This window comes from Hyperolius riggenbachi, chromosome 4 (assembly GCF_040937935.1).
Source record: "Hyperolius riggenbachi isolate aHypRig1 chromosome 4, aHypRig1.pri, whole genome shotgun sequence".
NCBI classification, from domain to species: domain Eukaryota; kingdom Metazoa; phylum Chordata; class Amphibia; order Anura; family Hyperoliidae; genus Hyperolius; species Hyperolius riggenbachi.
In genome coordinates this window covers 27,537,397-27,556,570 of record NC_090649.1, presented here as the reverse complement: position 1 = coordinate 27,556,570, position 19,174 = coordinate 27,537,397, and positions in this window count along the sequence as shown.

The following is a 19,174-nucleotide window of genomic DNA, read 5'->3' as shown; positions in this document are numbered from 1 at the left end:
ACATTGTGATAGGGACATAATTTAAATGGTTTTATAACCGGGACAAAAGGGCAAATACGTTTCATGGGTTTTAATTACAGTAGCATGCATTATTTAAAAACTATAATGGCCGAAAACTGAAAAATAATTATTTTTTCCCCCACATTTTTCCTATTTTCCAATTAAAACACATTTAGAAAAAAATAATTCTTGGCATAATGTCCCACCTAAAGAAAGCCTAATTGGTGGCGAAAAAAACAAGATATAGTTCATTTCATTGCGATAAGTAATAATAAAGTTATAGACGAATGAATGGAAGGAGCGCTGAAAGGTGAAAATTGCTCTGGTGCTCAGGGGGTAAAACCCCTCAGTGGTGAAGTGGTTAACTTCCCATCACTGATTTAAAAAAAAAATAGTGGCAATGAACCCAAAACAAACCTTGTGGTACACAACTTTCGTAATGAACTAACAAGAATTAAAAAAAAAATCTTTAAAAACTTTCTGTAAAAACATTCTTTTTTTTTTAACCCAAGAAGTAAAGTTTATTCAAAATATCAGGGTAGTAATACAACACTGCCGGTGTGAGGCAGAATTCAAATACAAAGTATGAGATGTTTAAGTAAAGTACAGTACCATACAAATAGTTAGTCCATTTAGATCTTTCTTGCAGTGAGCGCATCACATGGAACAGGGGAGGAAATTAGTTTGTTATATAATGGGTTTCATCAAGGCAGACAATATAAAAGTACGTATACATAACTATTTCATTTGCATAGTTGTACCAGATCTGGAGGTAGTGCTTATCTGTTTATCCACCTATCCCATATTAAGTGAAACTTGTTAGGGGCTTTCCTATGTATATAAATGAGTTTTTTGTAGGGTATTATGTTGTCTATTCGCCTAGTCCAATCAGAGAGTATGGGTGAATTTGGCGATAGCCATTTAAGTGAGATTTCCTGCCTAGCTTGGAAGAGAGACTGACTTAGAAACAGCTTATCATTTACTTGGGTATCTTCATCTGTAATGAGTCCCAAGAGGCATAATGCAGGGTCGAGTGTGACTGGACAGCCCATTTTATCGTGTAGGAACGCTACTACCTGAGTCCAGTAGGTAGCAACAGGTGGACATTCCCAGATTAAGTGGAAGAAGGTTGGGTTGGGTGCTTGGCATTTGGGGCAATTGTTTGGGCGATTTATATCAAATTTGGCCACCTTTCCAGGAGTAAGATATGCCTGGTGGATAATATAAAGTTGGGTAAGCCTATCTCGCACACAGGGGGAGGCTAGTTTTACTGCTGAAAGGATATCCTCCCAGTCATCATCTTCTATATTTAAGCCGCATTCCACCCATTTATCTCTTAAAGGGGCATTATAGATGTCAGCTTTGTGTTGTATTAAGGTTGAATAAAGAGTACCAATCATATGTTTAACTTGTCCGTCTTTGATCAAACTCACAATTTCAGAGGTGGAGATAGAGACTTGGGCAAGTCCAAATTGGGCATTGTATGCGTGTTGTAGTTGTGCATATCTAAATGCATAATGGGGGGGGAGTGCATAATTAGCCACTAGGTCTGCAAGGGGGAGTATCCTACCACTATGAACTATCTGGCCCAAGAAAAGTATACCTTTAGAGCTCCAAATGTGTGAGTCAGGGATCTTAGAGAATTCTGGAAGTTTGGGATTTTCCCAAAGTGGAGTGTATGTGTCGTAATCTGTGCTAGAGTAGTATTTAAGAACCCATCGCCACACCTTAGTTGCTGGTTCCAGTAGGGTATTGCCAGGTGTCTGGTTTGTGAGGGTAGTCCTCATTAGATTTAGTGCTAAGGAGTTTCGGCGGGGGGCAATGTCGTATCCATATAATTCTGGATTGTATGAAACGTCAGAGGTAAACCATGCAGCCATCTGGTGTAGTTGAGCTGCCATATAGTATTTCTGGAAAGAGGGGAGAGCCACACCTCCTTCACCATTAGGATTTTGCATTATTAGATATTTAAGTTTGGCTCTGCCATTACCCCAAATCAGACTGAGCAGGACAGAGCGTATTTTCTTAAAAAAGTGTTGAGTAATGTAGATGGGGGAGTGATGGATGATGTAGAGAATCTTGGGTAGGAGTACCATTTTGACCAGATTCACTCTGCCAGCCACTGACAGTGGCAGCTTAGCCCAGATTCTACTTTTGTCTCTTGTAAAAACATTCTTTAAGCTAGCACTCTGCTCATTAAGAAACTGAGTTATATAACACAACAGACCTTAAATAATATATCAAGCATTAGTTTAGAAATGTATCAAATTATCTTCCAAAATTTCAAAATAATATACGGTATCTACAGACACTCATCTGCCTAAATATTAGCTAACGTCTTCATAAAATGCATGTACATTTGTTTGATAACGATTCTCTTTCTTAGCTTTATTGTCATTGTCAATTGAATATTCCACAATATGGTTGCTTAGCTAAGCCTTAACTAAATAACATTTGATTAGATATACATCAAAAATAAAACCAACATCATTCTAGTTCAATATATCATGATGGGACATATTGGGAGATAACCATGGCTATGCAAATACTGCAATTAAGGTAAAAGGTAAAATCAATGCTAACGTCAGACAAAAACTTGGAAAAAATCAGCAGAGTTTCAATGTGACGGATCTTAGAGATCAATGCCTGATGTTTACATATTTCTTCCGTTTATATAATCATGGCTTCATCTAAACAAGAATATTGTTTTATTCCTTTGAGCAGTACATCCCAAATGAATCATTTCTATCTATCCTAATTATGTTTGTTGAACAGACACAAAAGATAATTTTAGCAATTCAATAATCATGGTTTTATAGTCATTGTCCTATTGTATAGTGCTTTTGGAAACACCATATTTTTATACAGACAAAAAGTACTTGTAAAAAACAATAGTAACTGTAAATTGTAGCTTCTATTGACTAACTGCAGGCAGAAGTTCATTACCCACCTCTCTCAATAGTTTACTCAAGTAAGACACAAAAACTTGTCTGACTTCAACCCCCCCCCCCCCCCCCCCTCCAAATTTAGAGTGTACCAACTGGAGTCATTGACAGGTCATGAATATAGTACATGTACAAGTGGTTGTATGGTTGTTTAGTTGTCCCCCAATGACCAAGTCCTTTGATTTGCTATTTAAGTATGTTAATTAAACCCAAGATGAAACTAAACGGATCAGAGAAACAATTGTATATGCTCTCTTACTCCAAAAAAAATTACCCTTTTTAGACACCTCGTGGTTGTATGTATGTATAAACATTTACAAAGTAGGTTTAATGTTTTATTATCTCTGCTTAACCAGCCAAGCGGTATGGACGAGCTCAGCTCGTCCATCACCGCCGGAGGCTGCCGCTCAGGCCCTGCTGGGCCGATTTTCATCAAATAAAAAGCAGCACACGCAGCCGGCACTTTGCCAGCCGCGTGTGCTGCCTGATCGCCGCCGCTCTGCGGCGATCCGCCGCGAGCAGCGGCGAAAGAGGGTCCCCCCAGCCGCCTGAGCCCTGCGCAGCCGGAACAAATAGTTCCGGCCAGCGCTAAGGGCTGGATCGGAGGCGGCTGACGTCAGGACGTCGGCTGACGTCCATGACGTCACTCTGCTCGTCACCATGGCGACTAAGTAAACAAAACACGGAAGGCCGCTCATTGCGGCCTTCCGTGTTACTTCTGGCCGCCGGAGGCGATCAGAAGAACGCCTCCGGAGCGCCCTCTTGTGGGCTTTCATGCAGCCAACTTTCAGTTGGCTGCATGAAATAGTTTTTTTTAATTTAAAAAAACCCCTCCCGCAGCCACCCTGGCGATCTTAATAGAACGCCAGGGTGGTTAATGGCACTGTCTCAAGAGTCCCAGAGCGAAAATAGATGAACTTTTGACTTCTTTTAACTATCCCTTTCCCTCAGAAGTTGTTCTGTGAAGGAAGGATTTTATAGCTTTACTTTCTCACTGGCTCACTGGCCAGGGGCGTAGCAATAAGGGGTTCAGAGGTTGCAACTGCATCTGGGCCCTTGGGCCAGAGGGGCCCCAGAAGGGCCCTCCCTCAACTACAGTATTAGCTCTCTATTGGTCCTGTGCTCATAATAATAACTTCTATAGATACTTTGAATAGTGGTGATGATTAACAAACTGCTCCCCATTCCCTACTTGCACCTCTGACACTGTAGTTGCCATCGGCAGGTTTTGGTGCTCCGTATTCATTGTTATGTATAGAGTGCTTGCGGGGCCCCATTGTAAAACTAGCAAGCATCGGGGCCCACAGCTCCTTTGCTACACCACTGTTACTGGCCATGAAGATGTTTGTTATTGGCTGCACTGGATGGAGGAACCAGAGGTTGCACATCGTAAAGGGCAGCATCTACTGGATAAGGATTATGGAGTCCTTCTGTCAGAGGAAATGGCTGCTACCTGTAGCGATTGGTGTCAGCACGCAGAGAGAATCTGGTTATTGGCGATCTGCAGTATCACCAAGAATACAGATATATACCTGATTATTGATGATCTGCAGAATCACCGATAATACAGATATATTGCTAACCTCTGGAAACCTGAAGCGTGTGAGTGCTTGGTGTAACAGTAGAAATTGTACCACCGTGGTAGCAGGTGGTCCAATAAGTAGAGACAGACTCTACTGCAGTCAAGAACTCCAGGAGAAGGAGACCTTGACTGGTTAGCAGCAGTGCCCCTTCTGAGAAGCAGGGGGCCCCTGCAGGAAGCTGAGCACCCAAGGGGTGGGTGACAGCCAGAAAGGTCGGGCAGGCCGGGTTGGCAACACACTGACAGATAAAGTACAAAAACAGTAAGCTGATTCAGTATCCAAGGCAAGCAAGGTTTGGCAACGGAATATCAGAAGTGCAAGGTACCGAATCAGAGATCAGAGTAGTGGTCAGGAAAGCAATATGTCATAACAGATATCAAACAATGCCTAGTCTGGGTGTGAGGTCTGTGGCCTCTACACCCTAGAACTAGTCTGAAGCAGAACAGAATGATAACACAAGTTCCCTAGTCTGGGTGTGAGGTCCTTGGTCTTCACACCCTGGAACTGGTCTAAGGAATAACACAGATGATACACAGTATTCCTAGTCTGGGGTGTGAGGTCCTTGGTCTCTACACCCTGGAACTGGTCTAATGAATAACACAGATGATACACAGTAAACTGGCTAAGTGTGGATTCCCAGTTCCTCCTGGTTCCACCACACTGAAAGATCTGACTAGGTCTGAGTGCTAACACATAGGTATAAGCAACGCCAGACAACCAGCAACTGAACAGCAAAAGATATATATAGTGGAGCGCTCTCCAGCGCCACCCAGCTCCCATCAACCAATCAATAACTGAGCTGGGATCAGCTTACCGCCTCGATCAGCTGACCCTTCTCCTATTGGTATAAAGAGCCTGTCTTGCGGCGCACGCGCGCGTAGCTCTCCATCTGTGTGCACTACTGGGTCCAGCCAAACGAGACGCATGTTGCTGCGGGGAAACCGCCGCTCTGTGCGCGGATACCGCCGACTCACTGTCAGAAGGCGCAGCGGTTTCTCCGCAATCCGTCACAGTGCCCCCCCCCCTTCCCCGAGGAGTGGACTCCGGACACTTTCTACCGGGCTTCCCAGGATGTAAGTCATGGAACTCTTTCTTTAATTCTTCCTCATGCATGCGGCAATCTGGCACCCAAGATCTCTCCTCTATGCCATATCCCTTCCAGTGGACCAGATACTGCACAGAATTCTGCACCAGGCGAGAATCCAGAATATTTTCAATCTCATACTCTGGTTGGTCATCCACCAACACGGGGGGGGGGAGGAGTCCACCTGTACTGCTGGCTTCAACAGGGACACATGGAATGATCTCACACCTTTCATGCTGGGTGGGAGATCAATGGCATACGTGACTTTATTGATTTTCTTGGCCACTGGAAAAGGTCCTATAAACTTAGGACCCAGCTTGGGTGACAATTGCTTTAAGGCCAAGTGACGAGTGGAGACCCACACCAAATCTCCCGGGGAGAATCTCCACTCTACTGACCGATGTTTATCGGCCTGCTTCTTCTGGGTTTGGAAAGCTTTCCCTAGGTTCCTCTTAACCATCCCCCAAATTTCTTTCAGAGCCCTTTGCCAGTCCTCCAGAGCTGGGAAAGGAGTAGACGCGACCGGCAAAGGAGTAAACTTAGGTGACCTCCCTGACATCACCTGGAATGGAGAGAACCCAGAAGAAGAGCTCTTCAGGTTGTTGTGCGCAAACTCTGCGAATGGCAAAAACTTTGCCCAATCAGTTTGCGCATCAGCAACATAACTCCTGAGGAATTGTTCCAGCGATTGGTTAACTCTCTCGGTCTGACCGTTGGTCTGTGGGTGATAGCCTGATGAGAATGCGAGTTCCATGTCCAATTGATGGCAAAAGGCCCTCCAAAATTTTGAAACAATTTGGACTCCCTGATCTGATACTACATTTTCCAGAATGCCATGCAGCTGGAAGATGTGCAGGATGAAGAGATCAGCCAATTCCTGGGCCGAGGGGAGTCCTTTCAGAGGGACAAAGTGTGCCATCTTACTGAAACGGTCCACTACCATCCAAATTACTGACTTGCCTTCTGACCGAGGGAGTTCACCCACAAAATCCATGGAAATATGAGTCCAGAGTTCATTGGGAACTGGCAAGGACTGTAAAGTGCCAACGGGGGCCTGACGAGAGGGTTTGCTCCTTGCACATACTGCACACTCTCTTACAAATACCTTGCAATCTGTAACCAAAGTAGGCCACCAGGCACATCTACCTACTAGATCCTGGGTTCTGGTGGCTCCAGGATGACCAGCATTCTTGTGAGAATGAAAGAATTGCAGGATTTGTAAGCGGAAAGGCAGTGGCACAAACATGACCCCCTCAGGTTTTCCCTGTGGAACATCCTGTTGGTAGGGACTCAATGTGGCTATCCAATCTGTCCATGTCTCAGTGGCTGCCAGAACTACCGTTGGGGGTAGGAAGGTTTCAGGGGCTGCAGACTGCACTGACTCGGGCTCAAAACACCTGGAAAGAGCATCGGCTTTAACATTCTTGTTTCCGGGAGTATACGTGATTACAAATCTGAATCTGGCAAAAAACAGGGACCATCGGGCCTGGCGAGGACTAAGTCTCTTAGCCCCCTCAATATACTCCAAATTCTTGTGATCTGTATAAACTGTGATAACATGTTCTGCACCCTCTAACCAGTGTCGCCATTCCTCAAACGCTAATTTGATGGCCAGGAGCTCCCGATTGTCAATGTCATAGTTTTTCTCAGCAGGTGAAAATCTGCAAGAAAAGTAGGCACATGGGTGCAACTTGCCTTGCAAACCTGATCTCTGAGACAGCACAGCTCCCACCCCCACCTCTGAGGCATCAACCTCTACAATGAAGGGAAAGGCGACATCAACATGCCTCAGTATTAGGGCTAGTGTTGGGCGAACAGTGTTCGCCACTGTTCAGGTTCTGCAGAACATCACCCTGTTCGGGTGATGTTCGAGTTCGGCCGAACACCTGACAGTGCTCGGCCAAACCGTTCGGCCACATGGCCGAACTAAGAGCGCATGGCCGAACGTTCCCCGAACGTTCCCCGAACGTTCGGCTAGCGCTGTGATTGGCCGAACGGGTCACGTGGTTCGGGCTCGAACGCGCTCTGATTGGCCGAACGGTCACGTGGTTCGGGTAAATAAATACCCGAACCACGTCATATCTCCGCCATTTCTCTGTGGGTTTAGCTTTGGGTAGGCAGGCAGGGTAGTTCGCTCTGCAGCCACGCTAGCCAGGGTCCCCCCCAGTCATTGTGTGTCGCTGCTGGGAACAGTAGTACACCGCTCGCTCAGCCACACTATATATATAGCATTGTTTACTGCCACTGTGTACCTCGCTCAGCCACGCTATATATAGCATTGTGTTTTCTGACACTCTGTGTACACGGCTTAGCCTGACTAATATAGCATTGTGTGTACTGCCACTGTGCACCTCGCTCAGCCACGCTATATATAGCATTGTGTTTTCTGACACTCTGTGTACACGGCTTAGCCTGACTAATATAGCATTGTGTGTACTGCCACTGTGCACCTCGCTCAGCCACGCTATATATAGCATTGTGTTTTCTGACACTCTGTGTACACGGCTTAGCCTGACTAATATAGCATTGTGTGTACTGCCACTGTGCACCTCGCTCAGCCACGCTATATATAGCATTGTGTTTTCTGACACTCTGTGTACACGGCTTAGCCTGACTAATATAGCATTGTGTGTACTGCCACTGTGCACCTCGCTCAGCCACGCTATATATAGCATTGTGTTTTCTGACACTCTGTGTACACGGCTTAGCCTGACTAATATAGCATTGTGTGTACTGCCACTGTGCACCTCGCTCAGCCACGCTATATATAGCATTGTGTTTACTGCCACTCTGTGTACACCGCTCAGCCAGACTATATACCATTGTTTACTGACACTCTGTGTACACCGCTCAGCCAGACTATATAGCATTGTTTACTGCCACTCTGTGTACACCGCTCAGCCAGACTATATACCATTGTTTACTGACACTCTGTGTACACCGCTCAGCCAGACTATATACCATTGTTTACTGCCACTCTGTGTACACCGCTCAGCCAGACTATATACCATTGTTTACTGCCACTCTGTGTACACCGCTCAGCCAGACTATATACCATTGTTTACTGCCACTCTGTGTACACCGCTCAGCCAGACTATATACCATTGTTTACTGACACTCTGTGTACACCGCTCAGCCAGACTATATACCATTGGTTACTGACACTCTGTGTACACCGCTCAGCCAGACTATATACCATTGTTTACTGCCACTCTGTGTACACCGCTCAGCCAGACTATATAGCATTGTTTACTGACACTCTGTGTACACCGCTCAGCCAGACTATATACCATTGGTTACTGACACTTTGTGTACACCGCTCAGCCAGACTATATACCATTGTTTACTGACACTCTGTGTACACCGCTCAGCCAGACTATATAGCATTGTTTACTGACACTCTGTGTACACCGCTCAGCCAGACTATATTGCATTGTTTACTGACACTCTGTGTACACGGCTCAGCCAGACTATATAGCATTGTTTACTGACACTCTGTGTACACTGCTCAGCCAGACTATATACCATTGTTTACTGCCACTCTGATTCTGCTGGGAACAGTAGTACACTGCTCGCTCAGCCAGACTATATAGCATTGTGTTTACTGCCACTCTGTGTACACCGCTCAGCCACACTATATAGCATTGCGTACTCTGCCAGTCAGTGTGTATATTGCTGGGATCAGTAATACTCCACTCACCGTCAACCACTATATGAGCTCAACATGAGTTCCCCAGAGACCTCCGCTGTGAGCAGCACTCCCAACAACAGCAACAGCCAACGCCCCACGCAAGCTATAACATCCACCCCAGCAGCCTGTGGTCAGCAGCAGCCCTCCCCGGAGGAGAACGTTGTGTCCATCGGTCCGTCGCCAGAGCGATTAATGAGGGCTGCCATTGAGGAGATGATGGGGCCTGATATGGAGGAGGAGGTCTGGCTCAGGCCAGCATCCCAAGTTAATGTAGAGGACGATGAGGGGTCTGTGTCTGGGGATGTTGGGGTGGCAGAGGTGGTGGGTGGGTCAGACTCAGGAGAAGAGTTGTATGATGAGGATGATGATCGGGACCATCTGTATGTGCCTCAGAGTCCGACCCCGGAAAACATGTTGTATCGTGTGTTTAGGTACTAAAATCTGCGTTCCCAGTAGTGTTGGGCGAACAGTGTTTGCCACTGTTCGGGTTCTGCAGAACATCACCCTGTTCGGGGTGACTATATAGCAGACTATATAGCATTGTGTTTAATGCCACTCTGTGTACACGGCTCAGCCACACTATATAGCATTGTGTTTACTTCCACTCTGTGTCTGCTGGGAACAGTAGTACACCGCTCACCCGCTACTGTATAGCATTGTGCTCTGTGTCGCTGCTGGCAATAGTGGTACACCGCTCACCCACCACTGTATAGCATTTCTGTACTGCCACTGTACTGCTGCCAGTCAGTGTGTACTTTAAGGATAAGTCAAATGAGGAAGAAATCCGGTGAAAGAGGGAGGGGCAAGGGAAGAGGTGTTTCCCCTGACGGTTCACGTACAGGCCACAGGGGAGCACCCAAGAAAACCCACTCAATACCGCCCATGTTGTCCAGGACAACAACCCTCACAGATCCAAAAGAACAGGACCAGATAATTACTTGGATGACCTCTCAAGCGTCCAGCAGTGGGTTAAGCAGCACCAGCACATCACGCACGAGGTCCGAGTCCTCAGCCAGTTACAAGGAGCCAGTGGGCACAAAGCTGACACAACCAGCAGCGACACCACGCACACAACTGCCAGATAACCAGACGACGTTGGAGTGAGCTGCGCAGAGGTTGTTCTGGGGAGCTCTACTCCACGGCGGCAGCCCCCCACAATGACATATGACGAGTTTGAGGAGATGGAAGAGGAGGGTATGGACAATGTGGACATAGACTCAGATTTTGTTTGTGAACGAGAACATCGCCGTCGTAGCAGCAGCACAGATGAGTCTGTTGAGGAACCCACTGCTGCACGAGTTCGCCTTGTGCCACAAGGTAGGCGGCGCGCAATTTCAGGCACCGCAAGCATGGAAGTTCAAGTGAGAGGCAAAAGAGGCGCAAACAGAAATCGCCAGCAAGGCAGGTGCTCCAAAGTCTGGGCTTTCTTTGAAGACTGCACTGAGGATGTTACCATGGCGATTTGCAAGGTGTGCAAGACCCGCCTGAGCAGGGGGAAAAGTATTAACAACCTCTCCACCACCAGCATGAGCCGCCACATTCTATCCAAACATCCCACTCTGTGGGCAAACGCGGCAGGACAGGGTACCACCAGCAACACTGCCTCCCTTGGGTTCACCAGACTCACCACCAGACCCGCCTCAGCAGCAGCAGTAGCCCAGCCATTGCGTGGTTCACAACATTCACAAACATCAGACGATGCTGACACTGTCACTTTCCGGACTAGTGCTCTTGAGGTCTCCCAGTGTTCATCAAACACAACAACCAACAGCCCTTCGGTGTGCAGCCCTACGGTTGAGTTGTCTGTCTCTGAGATGTTTGAGCGCAAGAGGAAATTGCCAGCAAATGACCCCCGGGCCGTGGCAGTAACAGCCAGCCAGCATAGCCAAGCTTCTGGCCTGCGAAATGCTGCCATATCGAGTAGTGGAGACAAACAGCTTCAAGGGCATGATGTCAGTGGCCATCCCACGTTACGTGGTTCCCAGCCGCTACCACTTTGCGCGCTCTGCAGTGCCTGAGTTGCATGAGCATGTGGTCAGCAAAATAACCCGAAGCTTGAAGAATGCCGTTGCCTGCAAGGTTCACCTCACCACTGACACCTGGACGAGTGCGTTCGGCCAGGGTCTATACATCTCCCTTACCGCGCACTGGGTGAACCTTGTGGAGCCTGGCAGCGATTCCTCACCTGCTACGGCGCGGGTGATGCCCACGCCGCAAACAGCTGCACCGCCGTCCCTCCCACTGGATAACAACAGCAGCACCTACCTCTCTGACTCCTTCTCCTCCAACGCATCTCAAAGCTGTACCTCATCCGGAAACGCTAACCCAGCACCAGCAGCAGTAGGATCGTGGAAGCAGTGCAGCACAGCTGTTGGCATGCGTCAGCAAGCGTTGCTGAAGCTGATCTGCCTTGGGGATAAGCAGCACACAGGGGAGGAAATTTGGAGGGGAATAAAGGAACAGACGGATTTGTGGCTGGCACCGCTGGACCGGAAACCGGGCATGAAGCTAGACACCTGGCACGAACTGGCAATGTACGCAATAGAGGTGCTGGCTTGCCCGGCAGCCAGCGTTATGTCGGAACGCTGTTTCAGTGCTGCCGGAGGCATCGTCACAGATCGGCGTATCCGCCTCTCCACAGAAAATGCAGACCGTCTGACTCAAATTAAAATGAATCAATCCTGGATTGGAAACGACTACGCAACACTCCAGGACCCCAACCAAGTAACATGACCAATGAACATCTGGGATGGTTTAGCGTTTCCGGTCCCTGTTTATTGAACCTCTCATCTGCAAAAAGCATTGCTGCTATATCCGCACGCTTTTTGTCCTCATGCAAGGCCTGGGTTGTTGTGTCTCACAAAGCGTGGCCTTCTCCTCCTGCGCCTCCTCCTGTTCCATCACGTGTGCTGCTGCTGCTGCTGCTGCTGCTGGGTTAGCGTTGCCAGTCCCTGTTTATGGAACCTCTCATCTTTATTACATTTATGACTGCATGGCAGTAAAAAGCATGCTATCCGCACGCTTCTTGTCCTCATGCAAGGCCTGGGTTGTTGTGTCTCAAAGCGTGGCCTTCTCCTCCTGCGCCTCCTCCTGTTCCATCACGTCTGCTGCTGCTGGGTTAGCGTTGCCGCCCGGTCCCTGTTTATTGAACCTCTTATCTTTATTACATTTATGACTGCATGCATGGCGGTACAAAGCATGCTATCCGCACGCTTTTTGTCCTCATGCAAGGCCTGGGTTGTTGTGTCTCACAAAGCGTGGCCTTCTTCTCCTGCGCCTCCTCCTGTTCCATCACGTCTGCTGCTGCTGGGTTAGCGTTGCCGCCCGGTCCCTGTTTATTGAACCTCTTATCTTTATTACATTTATGACTACATGGCAGTAAAAAGCATGCTATCCGCACGCTTCTTGTCCTCATGCAAGGCCTGGGTTGTTGTGTCTCAAAGCGTGGCCTTCTCCTCCTGCGCCTCTTCCTGTTCCATCACGTCTGCTGCTGCTGGGTTAGCGTTGCCGCCCGGTCCCTGTTTATTGAACCTCTTATCTTTATTACATTTATGACTGCATGCATGGCGGTACAAAGCATGCTATCCGCACGCTTTTTGTCCTCATGCAAGGCCTGGGTTGTTGTGTCTCACAAAGCGTGGCCTTCTCCTCCTGCGCCTCCTCCTGTTCCATCACGTCTGCTGCTGCTGGGTTAGCGTTGCCGCGTGGTCCCTGTTTATTGAACCACTTATCTTTATTACATTTATGACTGCATGGCGGTACAAAGCATGCTATCCGCACGCTTCTTGTCCTCATGCAAGGCCTGGGTTGTTGTGTCTCAAAGCGTGGCCTTCTCCTCCTGTGCCTCCTCCTGTTCCATCACGTGTGCTGCTGCTGGTGCTGGGTTAGCGTTACCGGTCCCTTTTCGTGGAACCTCTTCTCTGTATTGCATTTATGACTGCATGGCGAAAAAAAGCATGTTACCTGTGCAAAGAAACATGACATTTTCCACATTTAAAAGACAGTTTTTCCTTTGAAACTTTACAATCAATTTTCTCAAAAACTATAAGCTCTTTTGCAAAAAATTTTTTCCTCTTGTACCCACTCCCAAGGTGCACATACCCTGTAAATTTGGGGTATGTAGCATGTAAGGAGGCTTTACAAAGCACAAAAGTTCGGGTCCCCATTGACTTCCATTATGTTCGGAGTTCGGCTCGAACACCCGAACATCGCGGCCATGTTCGGCCTGTTCGGCCCGAACCCGAACATCTAGATGTTCGCCCAACACTAATTGGGGCAGAACAAAACAGTTTCTTTAAAGTCGAAAAGGCTGCATGAGCTTCTGGTGACCAGTGGTGAGTGTCAGCCCCTTTCCTGGTGACACTGGTGAGAGGGGAAATGATGGTGGAGTACCCCTTAATGAACCTTCTGTAGTAATTAGCAAACCCCAGGAATCTCTGAAGTGCCTTCAGCCCCACAGGTCGAGGTCACTCCAGAACAGCGGAAACTTTCCCTGGTTCCATCGAGAGACCAGAAGTGGAGATAATGTACCCCAAGAAGGCTACTGATTCTACCTCGAAGAGGCATTTCTCCAGTTTGGCATAAAATCGATTCTGTCTTAACTTTTTCAACACCCATCTGACATGCTGGCGATGTTCCGAGAGACTGGACGAAAAGATCAGTATATCGTCCAAGTAAACCAGAACAAGCTTTCCCAACACCTCCCTGAACACCTCATTGATTAACTCCTGGAAGACGGCCGGTGTGTTGCACAACCCGAAGGGCATCACCAAGTACTCGTAATGCCTGTCGGGCGTGTTGAAGGCCTTCTTCCATTCGTCACCATCTCTGATACGGACTAGATTGTATGCACCCCTGAGATCTAGCTTGGAAAAAATCTTGGCATTGGTCACCTGCGTGAACAAATCGTCAATCATTGGCAAAGGGTAGCGGTTTTTCACTGTGATCTTATTCAGGCCTCGATAATCAATACAAGGGCGGAGGCCTCCGTCTTTTTTCTTTACAAAAAAGAAACCCGCCCCTGCTGGTGAATGAGAGGGACGGATGAACCCTTTCGCCAAGTTTTCCCTGATGTATTCCTGCATAGCTAGTTTCTCTGGCCCAGATAGGTTATAAAGATGACCCCTGGGCGGCATACAACCAGATCTCAGATCAATGGGACAATCGAAGGTACAGTGGGGGGGAAGCTTGTCTGCTGACTTAGGACAGAAGACGTCAGCAAATTCTGCGTATTGTCTTGGCACACCTTCAACCTGAATGTTGGTATTACCCATGGTTACTTTCGCTAAACAATGATGATAACAATGGAATGACCAGCTCGTTAGCTGACCTGAAACACAGTCGATCTGAGGCGAGTGAATTTGTGACCAGGGCATGCCAAGAATGATGGAAGAGGTTGCCATATGCAGAACCAGAAATTGCAGACTTTCCCCATGTAAAACCCCCACTGTGAGTTGCAAATTAGGAGTACGAGATAAAGGGTGCCTACTCTGCAGAGGAGAGTCATCCACAGCAGTGACCCGGATCGGTTGATCCATAGGAAGCATGGGTATTCCCAATTTTTTAGCAAAATCGTAATCAATAAAATTAGCCGCTGAACCGGAATCAATGAAAGCTTCAGTGGAAACAGTCTGACCCTCCCATGTGACAGAACAGGGGAGTAGCAGATGATTGTCATGTAGAGGTAAAGACTGCACACCTAGGGTATTACCTCTGACTACTCCTAGGCGGCAGCGTTTCCCGACTTCTTGGGGCAATTCTGCACTCTATGACCCTCCTCTGCACAGTACAAACAGAGCTGCTCCGTTTTCCTGCGATTCCGCTCTGCCCGCGTTAATTTGGACTGACCAATTTGCATTGGCTCAGGTGGCGGTGAGGCCGGTGGAGAAGTGGTATAGGAGACATATCTGACTCGGTCCCTACCACGGGTTTGTCTTTGATATCGTAACCTACGATCAACCCGTACTGCCAAAGAGATTGCTTCCTCAATGGTTTTAGGTTCAGGATATTCCAACATCAAACCAGAGACTGCGTCTGATAACCCCAATAGGAAACAATCTAGCAATGCAAAAGCCCCCCACCTGGCCGATACCGACCACTTCCTGAACTCCGCTGCATAAACCTCCACAGGATCCTTGCCCTGGCTCAAGGTTTTCAACTTCCGCTCTGCGGTAGAGGAAATGTCTGGATCATCATAGATTATGACCATGGATTTAAAAAACTCCTCAACTGACCTGAGTGCTTCATGCCCTGACTGAAGGTTTTAATAAAGACAATTCTCTGTGCCTCTGTTCCTGACAGGTTAGGACTCAGTTCAAAATAGGACATCACACAATTCTTGAAATTCTGAAAGTCAGATCTAGGGCCAGAAAACTTTTCTGGTACAGACATTCTCAAGTCTGTAACCGGATGGGATCGCACTGAATTTGCAGTCATCTGAAGGACCTGTAGTGACCCAGATATAGCAGAGATCTGGGCCTGCTGATCGTCCATCACTCTGATGAGATTTTCCACCGAGGTGGTGAGTGTGTCCAGGCGACTGCTAAGTGCGTCCATATTGGTTTGGTCTGGCGTTCTGTAACGATTGGTGTCAGCACGCAGAGAGAATCTGATTATTGGTGATCTGCAGAATCACCGATAATACAGATATATTGCTAACCTCTGGACACCTGAAGCTTGTGAGTGTTTGGTGTAACAGTAGAAATTGGACCACCGGGGTAGCAGGTGGTCCAATAAGTAGAGACAGACTCTACTGCAGTCAAGGACTCCAGGAGAAGGAGACCTTGACTGGTTATCAGCAGTGCCCCTTCTGAGAAGTAGGGGGCCCCTGCAGGGAAGCTGAGCACCCAAGGGGTGGGTGACAGCCAGAAAGGTCGGGCAGGCCGGGTCGGCAACACACTGACAGATAAAGTACAAAAACAGTAAGCTGATTCGGTATCCAAGGCAAGCAAGGTTTGGCAACGGAATATCAGAAGTGCAAGGTACCGAATCAGAGATCAGAGGAGTGGTCAGGAAAGCAATATGTCATAACAGATATCAAACAATGCCTAGTCTGGGTGTGAGGTCCGTGGTCTCTACACCCTGGAACTAGTCGGATGTATAACAGAATGATAACACAAGTTCCCTAGTCTGGGTGTGAGGTCTGTGGTCTCTACACCCTGGAACTAGTCTGAAGCACAACAGAATGATAACACAAGTTCCCTAGTCTGGGTGTGAGGTCCGTGGTCTCTACACCCTGGAACTGGTCTAAGGAGTAACACAGATGATACACAGTATTCCTAGTCTGGGGTGTTGAGGATAAACAGGTTTTGTGTGGCAGTGTAGACGGGGTTAGTTTGTTCAGGGTCCCGGTGAATCATTTTTTCTTCAGTTTTCTTAATTATTAGTAAGGAGGAGCACACAGATTTTGTGGGATTCGAACATCGGAATGACTAAACAATTTTCCTTGGTATTTTCAAATTCAACCCATTTGACCATGCGCAGGAGAAATGTTTTACTGTATTTTTCCCATAAAGAGACAAGTGTCTACAGAGCATGTTTAAAGGGCATGAACACAATATTTCTGTATGAAAAATGTGAAAATGCCAAGCAAAATTGTAACTTCTTCTGAACATATTTTCGCAAATTCACATCAATCATATTAAACCTTATGGTTAATAGAGATGGGCCGAACCTCCGATTTTTGGTTCACGAACCCCGCGGAAGGTTCGGTTCGCGCGAACTTTCGCGAACCACAATAGACTTCAATGGGGAGGCGAACTTTGAAAACTAGAAACACTTATGCTGGCCACAACAGTGATGGAAAAGATGTTTCAAGGGGTTTAACTCCGGGAGGGGGGCATGGCGGAGTGGGATACACGCCCAAAGTCCCCAGGAACAATCCGGATTTGACGCATAGCAGCGTTTTAAGGGCAGAAATCACATTGAATGCTAAATTGCAGGCCTACAGTGCTTTAAAACATCTTGCATGTGTATACATCAATCAGGTAGTGTAATTAGTGTACTGCTTCACACTGACAGACCAAACTCACTGTGTAATGCACCGCAAACAGCTGATTGTGTAGTGACGGCCGTGCTGGACTGGTGCGCAACATGGCGAGATTGCTCTTCCTCAGTGATATCAGGTAATGTCTGACTGCCTTATCAACTTTCAATGGTTCTTTTTCTACCATTATTAAAGCTTAGCTTACATCTATTTTTACATCTATTTTTTTTATTACATTTTCTACTTGCTGTTCAGTACCTGCAACGAGAATCTATTATGGAGGACAAGTCTGCCATTGTCACCACGGGTAATGGGCGGGGAATGAAGGTTGGATTCCGGCCCGAAGTGGGAGCCTGCTGAGACCCATGCTGTACCTGCCCTGACCGTGCTTTGCAGACCAGGCATCTGTGGTCAGATGGACCCCTGACCCAGCGGAAGACAAACCAACTCAAAAGCATTTGCCAAGAATGTTTTATGGAGGGCAAGTCTGCCATTCATTCAACTGTGGGAATCTTTCAATGGTACTAGTTTCTCAGTACCATGGTGACTGACCACGGGTAATGGCCGGGGAATCTGGTTTCTATTCCGGTCCAGAGTTGGAGCCTAAGAAACGGCTACAAGCACACATCCAGGCAAGGAAGGCAGCAGGCATGGCATGCCCGCCCTGAGGTAGTGACCAAAAATAACAATACGGGAGGACTTTCGAGACCCTGCTGTGTATGTGAAATTAATCAACTTTAAATCCTTTAAGGAGAATCTGTTATGGAGAGCAAGTCTGATGGTGCCTTCACTGCGATTCACCAGGTTGGTCTCTTCCTCAATTTTTATCCAAAACACTATTTTTATTGCACAGAAAATTGGGACACTTGTGCTATCGCACACCCGAGTAACCAGCATACATATAATTACCTAAAATTAATTTAATTCCATAGATTGCGTATTGCCACACTGTCCACTTATGTGGCAACTATGCCTGATTAGCATGCAGTTAGTTGCCAAGCAAATAGATAAGCTGCAAGGATATAAGCAGGATTCTTCATTGCTGATTAAGCCATGCATAGACGTGCAAAAGCACATATACTTGCGATTTTGATGCCCTGATGAAACGTCTGATGACGTGAAACGCGTAGGTGGGAGGAGCCACCGGCCGACCATGCGATCCTGCTCCCTGTTATGCCGGAGTTAGCGTGCGGATTTTGCTGCAGTAAAGCGTGGGGCTTGGATCCTGACAGTGTGCGAGCAGATGCGGGAGCAGTTGGAGCACGGTGGCCTGCATGCACAGGGAGGAACTTCCTTCACTCGTCTTGTATGCCACACACTTGGTGGACTGCAAATACAAGCCAGATCACACAGCTAAAGGGCAAGCCTGCGCAGTGCTCTACGCTCACCGATGAGGACATAATGGGCCCATTCAAAAGAAGCTTATCAATCCTGGAAGCTTGAACTGTCCCTTTGTGGAGCGGTATGATCAACACTGTGACAATTATTAACTGCAGCTTCAAAATCGCAAGTATATGTGCTTTTGCACGTCTATGCATGGCTTAATCAGCAATGAAGAATCCCGCTTATATCCATCTCACACCAATTGGCATGAATGTGGCAGTCCCAGGACAGCCTAATGCCAATTGGCATAAAGTCCTGGGGCAGTGTTTTGCTGGGGATCGCGCATGCCGATACACGAGCATCCCCACTTGAATGATGGAGTTCCACTCCGTCATCAGTCTCCCAATGGTGATCGCCACTATAGGACTGTTAGACAGCAAAAACCACCATCTATTTACATTGTACATCACTGTGATCTAAGGCAGTGCTGTACTGGGGACAGCCGTGTAACTCGGCTCGGGAGGCACAGAGAGTGATCGTCTCTCATAGGCTGATGTCTATGGG